Genomic DNA, 14,530 nt, shown 5'->3' with positions numbered 1-14,530 from the left:
TATGCATTGCTGCGTTTAGATTAGTTAAGTGTTGAACTGTTTTTCCATCGAAGGCTGTGGCTCATAGCCTCGTCATTGCTGTGAAGTTATCAGGTTGCAGCAATCAGAGGCGACTGAGGGAAGTTTCTCAGGCCTACCAAAAACAAACAATATCATGACATGGAAGTACTGCTTTTTTTCTGTTTTTTAACTTTACAAATTCAGAAGTAAAGGAGAAAATGAAATACATATATTTTCCTCCTGACTAAACTCTGATCTCTGCAGCAATAACAAAGATATTTATTACATCTGCAGTAAAGTACAGAACAATACATCGCCACTATTTGAAGAAGCAATAAATCACCCTCTCAAAACTAAAGTTTTGTGACACATTAATGGATCAGCACATACACCAACAAATGAAGACCATATTCAAGTAGACAAGAAACAGAAATGGAGGGTTGATTATCTTCTTGACAGTCATGAAAAGGCTTAACAAAAACAAAATAACTTTGCTTTAATAGGTACAAGTGGTCAGGGAGTGTGGGAATAGAAAAAGCTTTGCAGGCTTGAGGGGATGAATTTGCGCTCTGACTGGTGAAAGGCTGATGTCACATAGCTTGTCTCCACATCTGCCATCACTGCACAAATGCATCTTTCTGTTCTCTCCTTTCCTCTCCCTTTGCTTCTCTTGACATTTTCTTTTCCGCAAGAGGGAGGATGTTTAGTCTAATCGACCATCTTTAGTGATGACAAAGGTATCAAAGCAACAGGATTTGGATTTCACACTCGCTTTCTTGTTGGTCTTTTCCCGTCTCTCTTATTTCCTCATCAGTTTAAACTCTGTGGCAGTAAAGACAACCGAGTGGTTTAATGTTGTACTTGCTTGTTGGTTGGTTTTATTATTCAGACGTGGTTAACTACACTTTAGATGAAGAATGTGAGAGTTTTTGAACATCTTTTTGTGTATCAACTTGTTTCTTTCTTGCCACAGCACAGCGTGATTGCTCATAACAATTAAACTTCTAAAAATGTTAAAAGCACAATATCTACTTGTCCAAATAGACATCCATAAATACCCTATGGGTATATGATTTCAGATGCTACACAGTGGGATGTGCCACCCAGATTATTTGTCTCTTTTTGCTGCAGTACTAGCTATGAGCAAATGGAGGAGCTCTAGTGATGTTCTTTTGACCACTTGCAAAGACCACTGGAAGGACCACACGTTCGTTTGTGGACTCGTGGACAACTGCATGAATGTGTGTGCAAAAAGAAAGAAAGGAAAAACCTCTGGATTCCCTCAGAAAACCAATAGGTAAAAAAACAACAAAAATGGGACTTTAAATACTAATGATGAAATAACAAGCGGAATCATAGACTATGTTTGTCAGAGAAGCCTTACAAACCTGCCACACTTACAGTAACTAGTTTGTGTTGGTAGAACAGCGAGCACACTACCAGCCTGACATTCTTCACATGTAATTCTAATGGAAGTATCTGCATTATATGCATGTACTGAAAATGCATTATGAGGAATATATAAACCACAAAGCAGGAAGCAGTTTGGTGACTTGGTGTCTTACTTGTAAGTATCAAATAAAAATAAAGATTATCATTGGTAGTGTTGTTACAACAATTAAGCCACTATTTGTAAAAGATGGATACATTCTGGAGAGTCACTGCAGTTTCACACTAAGGTAGCATAAAGTAAAATTCATCAGAGGGCAGATTATGAGGCATATTCATCCTTTGGCACATCTGAAAACTAGCAGTCTTTCAGCCCTTACATGTTGTTAAAACCGTCTCAGCACAATGGTTGACATTGGTGTTGCAGCAAAGAAAACAATGGCCCTACATGCTCCTATCAAATTCTTTCTTAACCCCCCCTCCCCTCTTTCCTTACCCCGCTTTCATTCTGTGTCATTCTGCCATGTATCTGGCCAGGACTTACAAGTCTCCGACTGTGACATAAGGGATTCCAAGTTGTCCACTTCTAACAGATTACACAAGGATGCGAGACAAAAGGACAGCAAAACAGCCCATGCATTTATTTGCCTTTCTGAGGGGAGAGAAGGAACTTTAGAGATTGGTGGGAAGGAAGAAAGGGAGAGAAAAGTAGGGGAAAAGAAGAGCAAAAAGAAGAAAAAACTGCAAGAAATGATCACTTATGGATATGGATGAGGTCAGGAGCATAGCGGGAAAAAAGCACTAAAAGAAAAAAGAGCAAAAGAAGAGGGAATGGGAAGCATTTCTTTGTACTCTCTCTTGTTATCGCTGGTCCAGGCCAGCATCTTTATTCTACCAAGAGAAAATGCTAATCATCAATCTCAGGCTGCATGCTACGTCTCTGTTTAATAGCTGATAGGGAGTCTCCACAGGCTGCTTTGCTTCTTTGTTTAAAATGACATATAATGGGACTGAGCCTTATCAGTGTCTCAGTGCATTCTCTCTCCCTTTCTCTGGCATTGTGGTCCAGTGTAAAGGAGTTAGGAAAAGCAAGCTACGATTGATTTTGAGCCAGGGATAACTTAATCCATCAATTTAACATGGACAGAATATGCAAAAGTGAGGCTGTTGGGAAGGGGGTGGGGGGGTGTCAGGCAACCACATCCACAAAGACGAAAGACTAAGAGAGGAACTGAAAGGAAAACGCACGGATATAAGTTTGTAAAAGAAATACCCTCATCTTCGATAAAAGTCCATCAATGGAGCCAAATGTAAAACTCATTGCTGAGCATCTAGTAAAATACTGACCCACTCCACCACCATTCAAGATGAAGCAACAGACCTGTAACAGCAACACCCAAAACATTCCAGAAATACAAAGGATTGTTGCTGCTGCACACAGGAATAAAACATGCTCAAATGACTTTGACCATATGATGATGGAAGAAACACAGTAATGCTCCCGCAAAATGTTGAAATGGGGAAGAGGCACGTAAACAGGTTTTGAAAGGAACTGTCTGCATTTGTTGAGTAACTGAATATCATACAATAATTTGTTCCACAAAACTCTGCAGAGCACATTTAAGGGGATGTTTTGGTTTTTCTGAGGTGGTGTTGTGTGAAGTATTTATGAGTCGTGTGTAGGTGCTCCTCAAAGTCAACGTCAGATTCTTGATTATTATGTTTCGAGGATGCTTCATCATCAACTGTTGCCAAAGGACTGATTCTGACTGGAAAAAACTGTTTGAAGAACCAAGTCCTTTGTTTAGTGAAATTTCAGGGATGCTTCTGCACAACCTTGTAAGAGGTTACACAGAATTGTGGGTGTTACACAGGATTGTGGGTGCCTCTGGTTCTCAAAGCACCCACAATCCTTTGAACGTCAAAGATAGCGAAGACATAGAAGGATCAGTGTCAGTATAATATACATTCTTTTTGTTTTTATTGCACTTTTTGATACTAAATTGTTTTTTACCATCATAATGTGTTTGCAGCCAGCTAACTGCTACAATTTTGTACGAGCCATTTAATCTTTTCAACTGTTGTGTGTATTGTGTAATTCATTTTTGCTGTGATCTATGTCCCTTTATTAGGACTGCTCCATTGTGTGTTTTTCATACACTGACAGAAGAGCAATTTTTTCACTACTTAAAACAACAGAAACCACAGATGTTTTATAGCAGTTCAAGCGAATACTACAGTGTACATTTTTACAGTGTCACTTTTGCATCAAGAGCTTACTGCACATAGAATGGGTCCATGCAACAGTGAAAATTGCAGGGTAAAAAGTCGACATTTAGCGTTAGATCAAGTTTCTATAACATTTTAGACGTTTGAGTTGTTTTTAGAGGGTGAAAATGTTCCTTCTTAACCCGCTGTTACCTTAGTTCCCTATCTGAATTTCTCTCTGACACCATCCCACCATTACATTGACTGTTATACCTTCAGCTGCCACCTAAAGAAACTTCTGTCGCAGTGAAAAAAATACACAAGTCCTGTAATGAGTTCTCTATCAGTGTGTGTAACTACCCTGAGATAATCCATATAACGTATTGCAGTTCTGGTTTCTTTTTTTTTAATTGTTGTATAGTTCATTCATATTTTTGTTGTTATTCAACATCCCAAGCTAAATAAAATTTTAGAAAGTTTTATCTTAACAGATGATCTAACTTTTTATTCACAGAATATTCTTTATAGTAGGCTGCCTGTACGTTTTACTGCTGGGGCTTGAAAAGTTTGCAGAGTTTTCAAAGACTGTGCCATGAAAATGTTTAGGTAAGAAAAATAGGAAAACAAATAATCTAGCCAGATATTTCCATTTCCTCACCATCATGCACTTACAGAGTGCCACTGTTTATGGTGGTTTCGGGTCAGCTGCTTGTCTGTCACATGATCAAGAGGGAAGAAAAACATTAACATTGAACATGGGCTGGAGCAGATGAAAGCTCTTGGCCTGACTGTCAGTGCTCTGAGGTGATGAGAGACGTCATTACTTATTCATGAGTCCTAAATGCAGAGCAGAGGAGACGGGCATGGCTGACCCTGAATATCATAGAGGGTGGATTACATGTATGTGTGTGTGTATTGGGTACGAAACTGGATGAAAGCAATGTGATTGAATCACCAGCTGTGATGTTGGCTTTATCTACAGGTCCATCTGAGATGAACAAAGAGCATATGAAATCTCTATTTATAAAACACGTTTTTTTTTTCACAAAAACTGGATGGAAGAAGGTAAGATGGAGGATTTGTTGTTAATTGGAAATAATTGGAGGGGGGCAAAAACTCCCCATAAACCATAAAAATTTCACAGGACCGCTGACAAATTCTCAAGACACACCAAGATGCTTTGGTTCACTTTATGGTACTGGTTTAGAACTGGATCTGGTAAAGTTCCCTTTCGAGTTGTTATGAATGAATAAACATGTCATTGCGGTCTTTAGTGAATTCTAAACAGTAGCTACAGCAAGTTTAGTTTATTTTTCAAGGGAAATGTTTTTGAAATTCTCTCTGCCTCAGGATTTAGAATTCAGCATCGTAGTTGTATAAAACTAGCATTGTTAGATACTTTGCTAAGCAACTTAAACACAGAAATCAGTCAGTGGGGTGCATGGTAATAACATATTTTGGCTGACTCAGATCTTCTATGGCCGGAGGCAAAGAGCATACATACAGACAAAAAAACATGTGCACAACTGTTCTTACTAACAAGCTGGTATTTAGAAAGAATATATGTATGATGAGAATGTGCACACCTCACCGGTTTTTAACCCAGTTAAAAATGCATATGAATAGCCATGTGTAGTCTCAGTAAAACAGAGTTAATGATTATTTGAACAAACTGAAACTGTCAGAAAATCTACAACAGCAGCAGCTGGTGACTTACAAAATTCTCACTGACATGATGAAAAACAAGGAGTACTTGGTACTTCTGTACTTTCTAACTCCCAAGGTCAATCAAACCAGGGCTTCCTACCTCAATGTTCTTTTCTTATACAGCATATATATATATATATATATATATATTTATATATCTTTTTCTCTTGGTGGACGGTAAATCTATATGATGGAAAAATCACGGCATAGAAAAGTCATGTCACTGTCCTAATACATGAAAGTACGAGTTTACATTCTCTTCGCCAGTGAACCCAAGACACCTGTCCATGTTTTCTGCTGACACTTTGTTTGAACTCTACGACTCCCCCCCCCCTCTGCATAATGGAGTTATGGTATGCATTCACTGGGACCAAGGACATTTAGATTGAACCCTGTCTTTTCTAATCCACATTCAGTTATCCAGTTTCCCACTGAATGCGGCTCTTGTGTGATCAGACCTGTATGCAGACATATGTGCTGCTGTTTCAAAGCAGTTGGAAACGATCTGTCATCAAAGGGGAGGGATGAAGATAATGGCGTGGCATTCGGGGTTGTATCAGAGAGCTTAGGAACATCATACACACTCAACACATGTACTGACACACTGTGTGTGTTTAAGTGTAACAAGACAAAACAAAAACAAAAAAAAAACCGGGTTGAAAATGTGAGCCAGAATCCTTAAAATTCACTTTATTAACACAGACGACGACTCTAAGGTTCTTAACTCCCTCATCACTGCATTCGCAGTTTGCTGAATTGGATACAGTTGGACATGGCTTCAAAAAGTCAATGTAATTTCAGGCTTGTAGCGAAACAAGTGATGGCAGATTGAAAAAAAGGCGTGATTTACAAACTCTGCAGTATGTTTTCTATCTTCCTGAGCAAACAGGCCAGAGAGGTTACTCCACAGGAAATGTACTCCATATCACATTACTATTTCTATTTGATAGAGGTGGGTGTAAAATATGCACGGCTAGACTCAGTGGAACAACCTGGCCATGCTATCATCGACTATTCATTTTTCCTTACTTGTCATTGATGCATGTGGGCGAGGGAATAAGTAATGCATATGTAACCTATAACATATATACTCCTTTTTAAATATACATTGACCAAGAAGTAAAAACTGTTCCAGTGATTTTTCCACCCTCCTTATCTGCATTTGCAGGTTGCCCAAATCCATCAACGTTTATGAAGCCGAGGCCAGTGTAATTCTAGGACATTTATCCACCTGGAACACACGCGTGCAGGCAGACATCTACATCAAATCATACAAACACAAGCACATGGACTTAGTCAGGCTGTTCCATGATGGCATAAACATCTCCGACATGGTCCATATTTTCATTTCTTTTTTTCTTTCTTCTTAAAATCCAGACAAGACAAACATCTCAAATTATTTTCTTAGAGAAAATTCCCAAATATTTTATCGAAGATAAGGGGAAGATATGGGTGAGGGATGCCCCAGGCTGGACGTCACTGGAAGATAACAAGGTTTTATTAATGACCTGACAGTGAAACAGGCTAAAGTAATTAAGCTCTTCCCTTGCTTTTTTTTTTTTTCCACCTCTTTCCCCCTTTCCACCTCGGAAGACGGCCAGGCAAATTTTGGTGATAGTTTGATAACGAAGGCTACACCAGCGCAAAACACATGCAAACACTCACAAAGACCAGGATGAATGAGTGCAGGAAAAAAAAGAGGAATGCCACTGATGTTATCAATTTACATTCGATTTGCGGCAGAGAGAGCAGGGCACCTATCGGTTACATTCACCTGTGAATGGTTAATTGTGCAGCATACGCACACAGATGAATCATTAATAACATTTGACTAATGGTTTACTTCTTATTGTCCCCCATTCTCCATTTACTACCTTCAAAAAATGCTGCCAATTTTTTTATGTTCAGTGTCTCTCTTAATAACATTTCAGTGTATTTTTCAGTCCGATTTATTTATATAGTAAAAGGTGAATAGAACTAAAATATAGAGTTAAATTGTTTTTCTCCTCAAACCATGCCATTTCAGTTATAATAGTGTAAATAGATATTTAAATTTTGCATAATGTTGTCTTGGTTAATGTGTTCATATGGTATTTTGTTTTAACTTATTTTTTTTTTTAAACTTTACTTCCTGTTCTGAAATTAGCTCCTCATTGTGCACTTCTGTCCGTTTTTATTCCTATGTATGCCTATTCCACAACTGTTCCCACACCTTTGTTTGACCCTACACCTGGTTCTCAGTCATTAGTCACCCTGTAGATATACTTCCTGGTTTTTGGTTTTCATTTGGCAGGTTGTTGTTTGCATTAAGTCCTCCATACCATGTCAAGACTCTCTTTCAGCTTTAAAGGGATAGTTCGCCTCTTTTGACATGAAGCTGTATGACATCCCATATTAGCAATATCATTTATGAACATTGACTTACCCCCCGCTGCGTCCTGTGAGCCGAATTCCAGCTGAGTTTTGCGTTCCACGAAGGTAGTCCGGCTAGTTGGCTGGGGTCAAAAAAATAAAGCATTTTGCTTCTCAAAAAAATATCCGTTCAAAAGAGTAATACATTTGCATCACAAAATGTTGTCCAGGAAAAAGTCAGACCTCACTTCGCTTGGCGCTATTTTTGCCTCCCTTGATATCAATCCGTCCAATGTAAAATTGTGCAGACCGAAGAGCAGACCGAGCAGTCCCCTGCTTCCGAGCAGTAAACACCGTAACAGGTGCAGCTATCGCTAGGTGGCTAGGGAGTGCTCGGTGTTAAATGTTAAAGTTAATGACAATACAATCAGAAAAAGACTGAACAGGTATGGTTTGGAAGGGTTGCTAGTAGAAAGCCTCTTCTTTATAAAAAGAATATGACAGCAGAGCTTAGGTTTGAGAACAAACCACAAGACTTCTGAAGCCATCAGTGGAGGGGAGATGATTTGTGCTTGTTTTGCATCTAGAGAACCTGGACAACTTGCAGTCATTGAGTCGACCACAAAATCCTCTGTATACCAAAGTGTTCTAATATAAAATGTGAGGCCATCTGCCTGACAGTAACAGCTTGGCTTTAACTGGGTCATGCAACTGAACTATGATTCCATGCACTGCGGCAAATCTACAGTGAAACGACTGAAAACGAAAAGAATCAAGATGTTGCAATGGCCCAGTCAAAGTCTCGACCTTAACATGAGTGAAATGCTGTGATGGAACCTGAAGATAATTGTGCATAAAAGGATGCCCACAAATCTCAATGAACTGAAGCGATGAATGGGCCAAAATTCCTCCCAAACATGTAAAAGATACAGCGATTATTTCAAGGTATTGCTGCTGAAGGTGGTTCGATAAGCTGTTGAATCTTGACATGTGCCCAGATTTTCTAATACTTCATCACTACATGTTGGATTTATTGTTGCTGAATGGATAATATTGTTGTTGTGCATTAAACACCAAATGATGTCAACCAAGTGAAAGTTTTATCATTGGCTGAGTGTAGACATGTGAGACAGCCTTCAAGTTTTGTCAGCGGACATGAATCAGCAATGGGAGACATAGTTCAGAAGGTGAATGAATAATGACACAGCGTAATATGTCATCTTGTGTTGTCAATTTTGTTTATCCAATTTTACAATCTTGTAAGGACCAGGTCATTTTGAATTACATACTGATATATAAACCTTACAGTTGAGAGATGGTGTACTTACTTTCCACAATAAGTTCCTGCCTCTTCAAAGTTTTTCTGGGGGATTTTAGGACCTTCTAACACAGCAGTGACAAGAAATACATTTTATTTCCTTATTTCCTCACCCTCCTTCTGCCTGCTAGTCTGGGTTTCGGCCCACCTTTTTCTACAGCTGTGACAAATGTACAAACAAGCCGGCGTGTGTTAACAAGTGACCCTCTAAGGTGCTGGTAGCAGTTTGTGAAAGTGCCAGAATCACTGTTTCTATTTCCTAAACAATCCTCTTGCAAGATTGAAGAGGTATTACTTTTCAAAAGCAGATTTCAATCCAAATTACTTGAATTTAATAGTTTCAAATTGAGTTTTGCTTTGCATTTTTTCATAGAATTCATAATTACATATTTGGGACACTTTAACTGGAGAATTTAGCCGAATGAGACCTAATTACACTGATGTACAGTCTACTTACAGTTTGGGGCTCTGAACAAGCACCAGTAGTTATACACGTCCTCTGTTATGTCTGCTCGTGACGACATCCACCCATGACAAAATCACTTGGTAGGGAAACTATTGTAATGTGGCACGCAGTGTGATACATTGCTCTCCTACTTTCTGAATATATTTTCAGCTCAGCTAATAAAATGATATGAGATAAAATCACCAGGCAAAGAATATGTCATACAATTATCTTCTGAGGACACATTGCTGGGAAGCTGCTTTCCCCTTTAAAGTCTCATTTGTCTTTTGATCCATTAGCAGAAACATCTGCAGTATCTGTCTAGGACGGACAGGAAGGACGAGTCTGAGACGCATTAAGACAGCCAGTTGGTCTGCTTTTTAAGTCTTTAAATGAGATGCCGTCCATGTGCTGAACCAAGCCCTCAGAGTGTGTGCATGTGTGAGAGGATGGCATCCGGGGGATAGAAATGTTTGTCCATATTTGATTGATACATGCATAACTGCCTCAACCTGAGTTAACTGTTTCCCTGCTAGAAGAGATTCGAAAGTGTATTCTAATTCTGTAATCTAAAGTCTATGTGGTTACACATAGATCTACTGAATGATATAAATAAGACAAAACATTTATAAAAGGTAAGAAGGAATTAGAATGAATCAGTGTTGGAATTTTCAAGTTCTTAGCAGATAAATGCACTGAGACAGCAGATGAATGCCCTCGCCATCTCAAACAGGAACACTCACTGTTTCTCTAACTCTTGAAATGAATCGTAACATTCCTGACAGAAAAAAACGACTGCGGAATTTTTTTTGAGTGTAATACATAGTCATCCTTTCACAGCGTGAATGTTCTTTTAAATCGTAGCTTGCTCCTTTGTGGACAACATTTAGAGGAGGTCAGCTTGCAGTCAAAGAAATTACTGTGGATTTCAAATGTTTTATGGTGAAATCACACATACACAATTAACTTTGCAACAGTGACTGCAGTCTTACAGTTAAGGTTCTCTCCACCCCTCTGAGGTAACTTGGGGTTTTGAGTGCTGTAGCTGATCCCCTTGAAATTATTCTGTAAGTATCCTCAACACGTGTTCTTGAATCAGTTGATTAGGTGTTTTAAAAGTCAGTGCATTTACATCTATATATAGCATTTTCTTATCTTCCTGTTATTATATTGTGTCAATATTATCAAGCTAAAGTGGGATTTCCTTTGTGTGTAACTTGTGTACACTTCTGGGTTATATGGGTAGAATCCAGGAAGCCATAATTGTTTCAGTTTGCGGTCTTGGGTTTGTAACAAGATACACAAGATGTTCTTCACCCTGTTCAATGATGAACCTGTGATTTAAGATGTAGCGCAGTTTAGTTGCAGTGTGTGTTCGAGACAGACAAGCTGTTCTACAGCCTTTACACTGTCAGATCTGCAGTCGGAGCTTCACAACTCGAGTGCATGTGTGTTCCTGAGTGGGATGGATCAGCTCTGGGTTGACATGATGTCCAACAAGAGTGTAGTACAAGCTCCAAGAAACCATGTTGCTTCTGGTCTACATGCTCTCTGCATTTGCTCTCCTAACGAGATTTTCTCTTGTGGTAAGCAACCAGCACTTTCACCTAAGGAAGGAAGTATGCCAGAGAGAAAATAGAGCTTTCTTTTCTCCCCCGGCATTCTTCTTTCCTTAGATGTTTTTACAGCATGTTCTTACTTGTTTCTCTGACACCGTCTCAACAAAAACTGGATGTTTTCATAGTGCTTTATACCGTTGAGCTATTTCAAATGTTATGGTTTATGTTAGTCCCTTGTATACACAAGTTAATGTTGCTTAAGATAAATAAATTGAATTAAGCTTTAATTTCATTACAGTCATGTTGACATATTGGGTCATTGATATCCAGCTCTTAAATCTTTTCATAGGTTTATACAACCACCATTCATTTGTGCATTTAAACCGGTACATGGCGATTTATTTGGGGCTTTTATGTGGATGGGTGTGTGCTTTTATGGAAGAGTTTGGAAGAAATCTGCTTGATTGTAATGTAATTTCTGTGCACCGGCCTATTACAGTTGCTTGCCATTCCAAATTAAATCCCCAGTGACAAGCTTGGGTTCTTATTCCTCCTCATTTTACTTTGTATACAACGGTTGGACGCTCTTGTACTATAGAGCACACAACACACATACTCAGAGACACACGTCCTCTCACACAATAAGCCATTATAAAATGCCAATTTATATTTCATATGTTCCCGTTTGAATATGTTTGGGCCACACAGCTACAAATGGAGGCGACGTGGTTAAAGTATTTATGCCATGCAACCCAACAGTCTATCTATTAGTAATACAGGGGAATGAAGAGAAACATCTTCTCTGTCTTATACTCCATTTGTTGTCAGGACTCATTTGGCAAGATGTCATATGGAAATAACAAGAGGATCACAAGGGTCCGGAAGAAATCTGTGTATGTGTGTGTTCACCCGTTTCTATAGGGAGAACTTTATTTGTGGGTGTTGGTTGAGTGGAGTCAGGGCTGAGGAAAAATGTAATTATTTGTGTAAAAACATGTTTTTACCTCGCACTGTGTCCTCTTCTTGTCTTTAAGCTGCCTAAAACACAGAGCCGAACTACAAAAAGCAAATCATACTGTACATTTTACTTTAAGCTTTACTTTATTTGATGTGCTAATTATTTAGCACATCAGTTGAAACATTATCAAAATGTTAAGACTTCTGGAACTAGCTGAACTACAGGGTTTAAAGCACCTTGCAGTGAAAAATGATACCATTAAAGTGTTCCAAAGCTCAAACCGTGTCCATATTACCTCCGATCTAATTCCAAAGCAAGATAAGTTGATTAAAAACTCTGTTCCTGTTGTGCTGATGTTGACTTACTCTTGTGCTGTAGGTATTCTGGTAACATCCAACATATTTGTTGAGTCAATTTAGCAAACAGGCAAAGTAACATAACTATGGTGGTAGTAGTCAGGCTAACATCATGTAAACAAGGAGAACTGGATGCCGCATTAGGCTAAATGACAGTTAAATCTAAGACATACAGTGCTGGTAGCAATATGCCAAGTCGTAGACAGTAAGACAAAGGAAAAGATGTTTACAATTGTGTGACAATGAGCGATGCCAGGGAGAAAGGTAAGAATGAATAGCTACAAAATGAAATCTTGCTCAGGATGCATGTTTACCTCTGGTTAAATGCATATTGGATGACTGGCTTCAAAATAGAAACAAATAAAATTTCAAAATCAAGCTGAGGTGCACAGTCACATAATGTAATCACAACAGAAACAGAAACATAAGTTAAAAGTCTTTCAGAATTTATATAACATGGAAATTACATTATTTTGCATGTAAGTGGAGAGGAGAATTTGCATGAACTATGAATTACTCATAAAGTCACAACAGAAGTTTTTAAGTACAGCAGGCACCAATCAAAATTAATTATTTCTATTGTTAATTTTTCATTGTCTCAACACACAACTGAGAAAGTGCATTAGTCACTTTGCATCCATTTAATTTTTCATGACATGCTGCTCTGGAGCATAAAACACAGCCTCTGAACAGAAAACAACAAAATGGAGACACATGATGCATCTACATACTTGTGTCACACAAAAGGAGACAATTGTAGTGTTGATAGTCCTACTCACTGTCTTCTAAACTCATCTGACTTTAGTTATTATCATTTTCTACAGGACTAAAACAATTAATGTGTTAGAAACCTCAAGGAGAGTGACTTTCACAATTCTCCACAAAGGGGGATTTCTTTTGGAATCTTTTCAAGAAAACTGCCCCTTTCACCTTTGTTCATAGCAACTGACTGCTTTTAAATAATGTAACAAATCATTTGAATTCTTTTTTGTAATACTTCATATTAACTATTCTAAACTAGTATTGTGATGCATACCTCCTTATTATTTAAATGATCGCTCTTCTGTCAGCAGTAACAAAAAGAGTTGCACCATATGGCTCGAAAGTTTTTGATGTTTTTAAGACCTCAAGATCTTCTCAATCTTGTCCACATTATCGGGCTAACAATGTGTGGCAGGCCTGATGCATATTAAATACATTCATTGAAGTGTCAAACCATGATGATGATTTGTCTGGAAAGTATGCTCAATTAGCTATCAATCCTTCACCTCGGTGCAATTAGCATTCTTTAAAGGGGAGGGGGAGGCTGGTGCCTGTTTATAACAGTTTAGCTCCAGAGGAACAGGAGGTTTTCAATCTGATCAATAATACAGGCCGTAATGAGGCACAACCTGCCCCCGACTGTGAAGATTCCATCCAAAATTCATTAATTCGCTGTTTTATTAATCTGGAACCACAAGCTGAGATGTTCAAAGCTGCAGGACAACCAGTACCTGTGGTGTAGGGAAAGAGGCCACGTAAGAGGGAGGGAGAGGCAGGGAAATTACGAATGCATGTTTGCCAACACTTCATCAGCAGCCCCTACCATATCTTCAAAGTTTTTGAGAAGGTCACTAAACTCTTAAGAACTGTAATCAACCAGAAGCAAAGGCCCTTCCTGCTTTGCTGGAAAATGAAAGTTGGAAAGGTTAAGAAACAGTGAAGATTTTGAAATCATGTGAAATGCAATACATATAGTCCGGGTTCTTTTAGCGCAGTGTTACGTGGTAAAATGCTTTTGTTCTTTGCAAAGAAGTCAGAGACAGCTGGAGGTAGAAAAACAACTGGGACGTGTAATGCAAATAAATCTAGTAGCTTTTTTCAGCTCATCAAAATCTAAAAGCGGACATTTCTGGTGGTGATTCATAGCTTCTTCGAAATTGAATGACCCAAGAGTGAGTGAGGATTTGAGTGGGAGAAGCGCCTCAGCCGAGTTTTAGTCTTTCTAAAACGTAAACTGCCGTTGTGTCAAAGCTGTTTAATGTATCAACAAACCCTTTAGTTCAGTTAAATTTGGGTGTTTGCTGTCACATATAAACTTTGAATGACGTCTTTGTGATGCTGTATGGCTGAGTTATGAGGCCTCCAAAATAGGTCAGTTTTTGCTGAAAGAAAAAAAAGACATCACATACATCTCCTTTTTTAGGATCCAAATATTAGGGAAAATAATCCATCCATCCACATACACAGACACTCACA

This window comes from Odontesthes bonariensis, chromosome 5 (genome assembly GCF_027942865.1).
Source record: "Odontesthes bonariensis isolate fOdoBon6 chromosome 5, fOdoBon6.hap1, whole genome shotgun sequence".
Classification (NCBI taxonomy): Eukaryota; Metazoa; Chordata; class Actinopteri; order Atheriniformes; family Atherinopsidae; genus Odontesthes; species Odontesthes bonariensis.
This window is presented reverse-complemented; position numbering follows the sequence as displayed.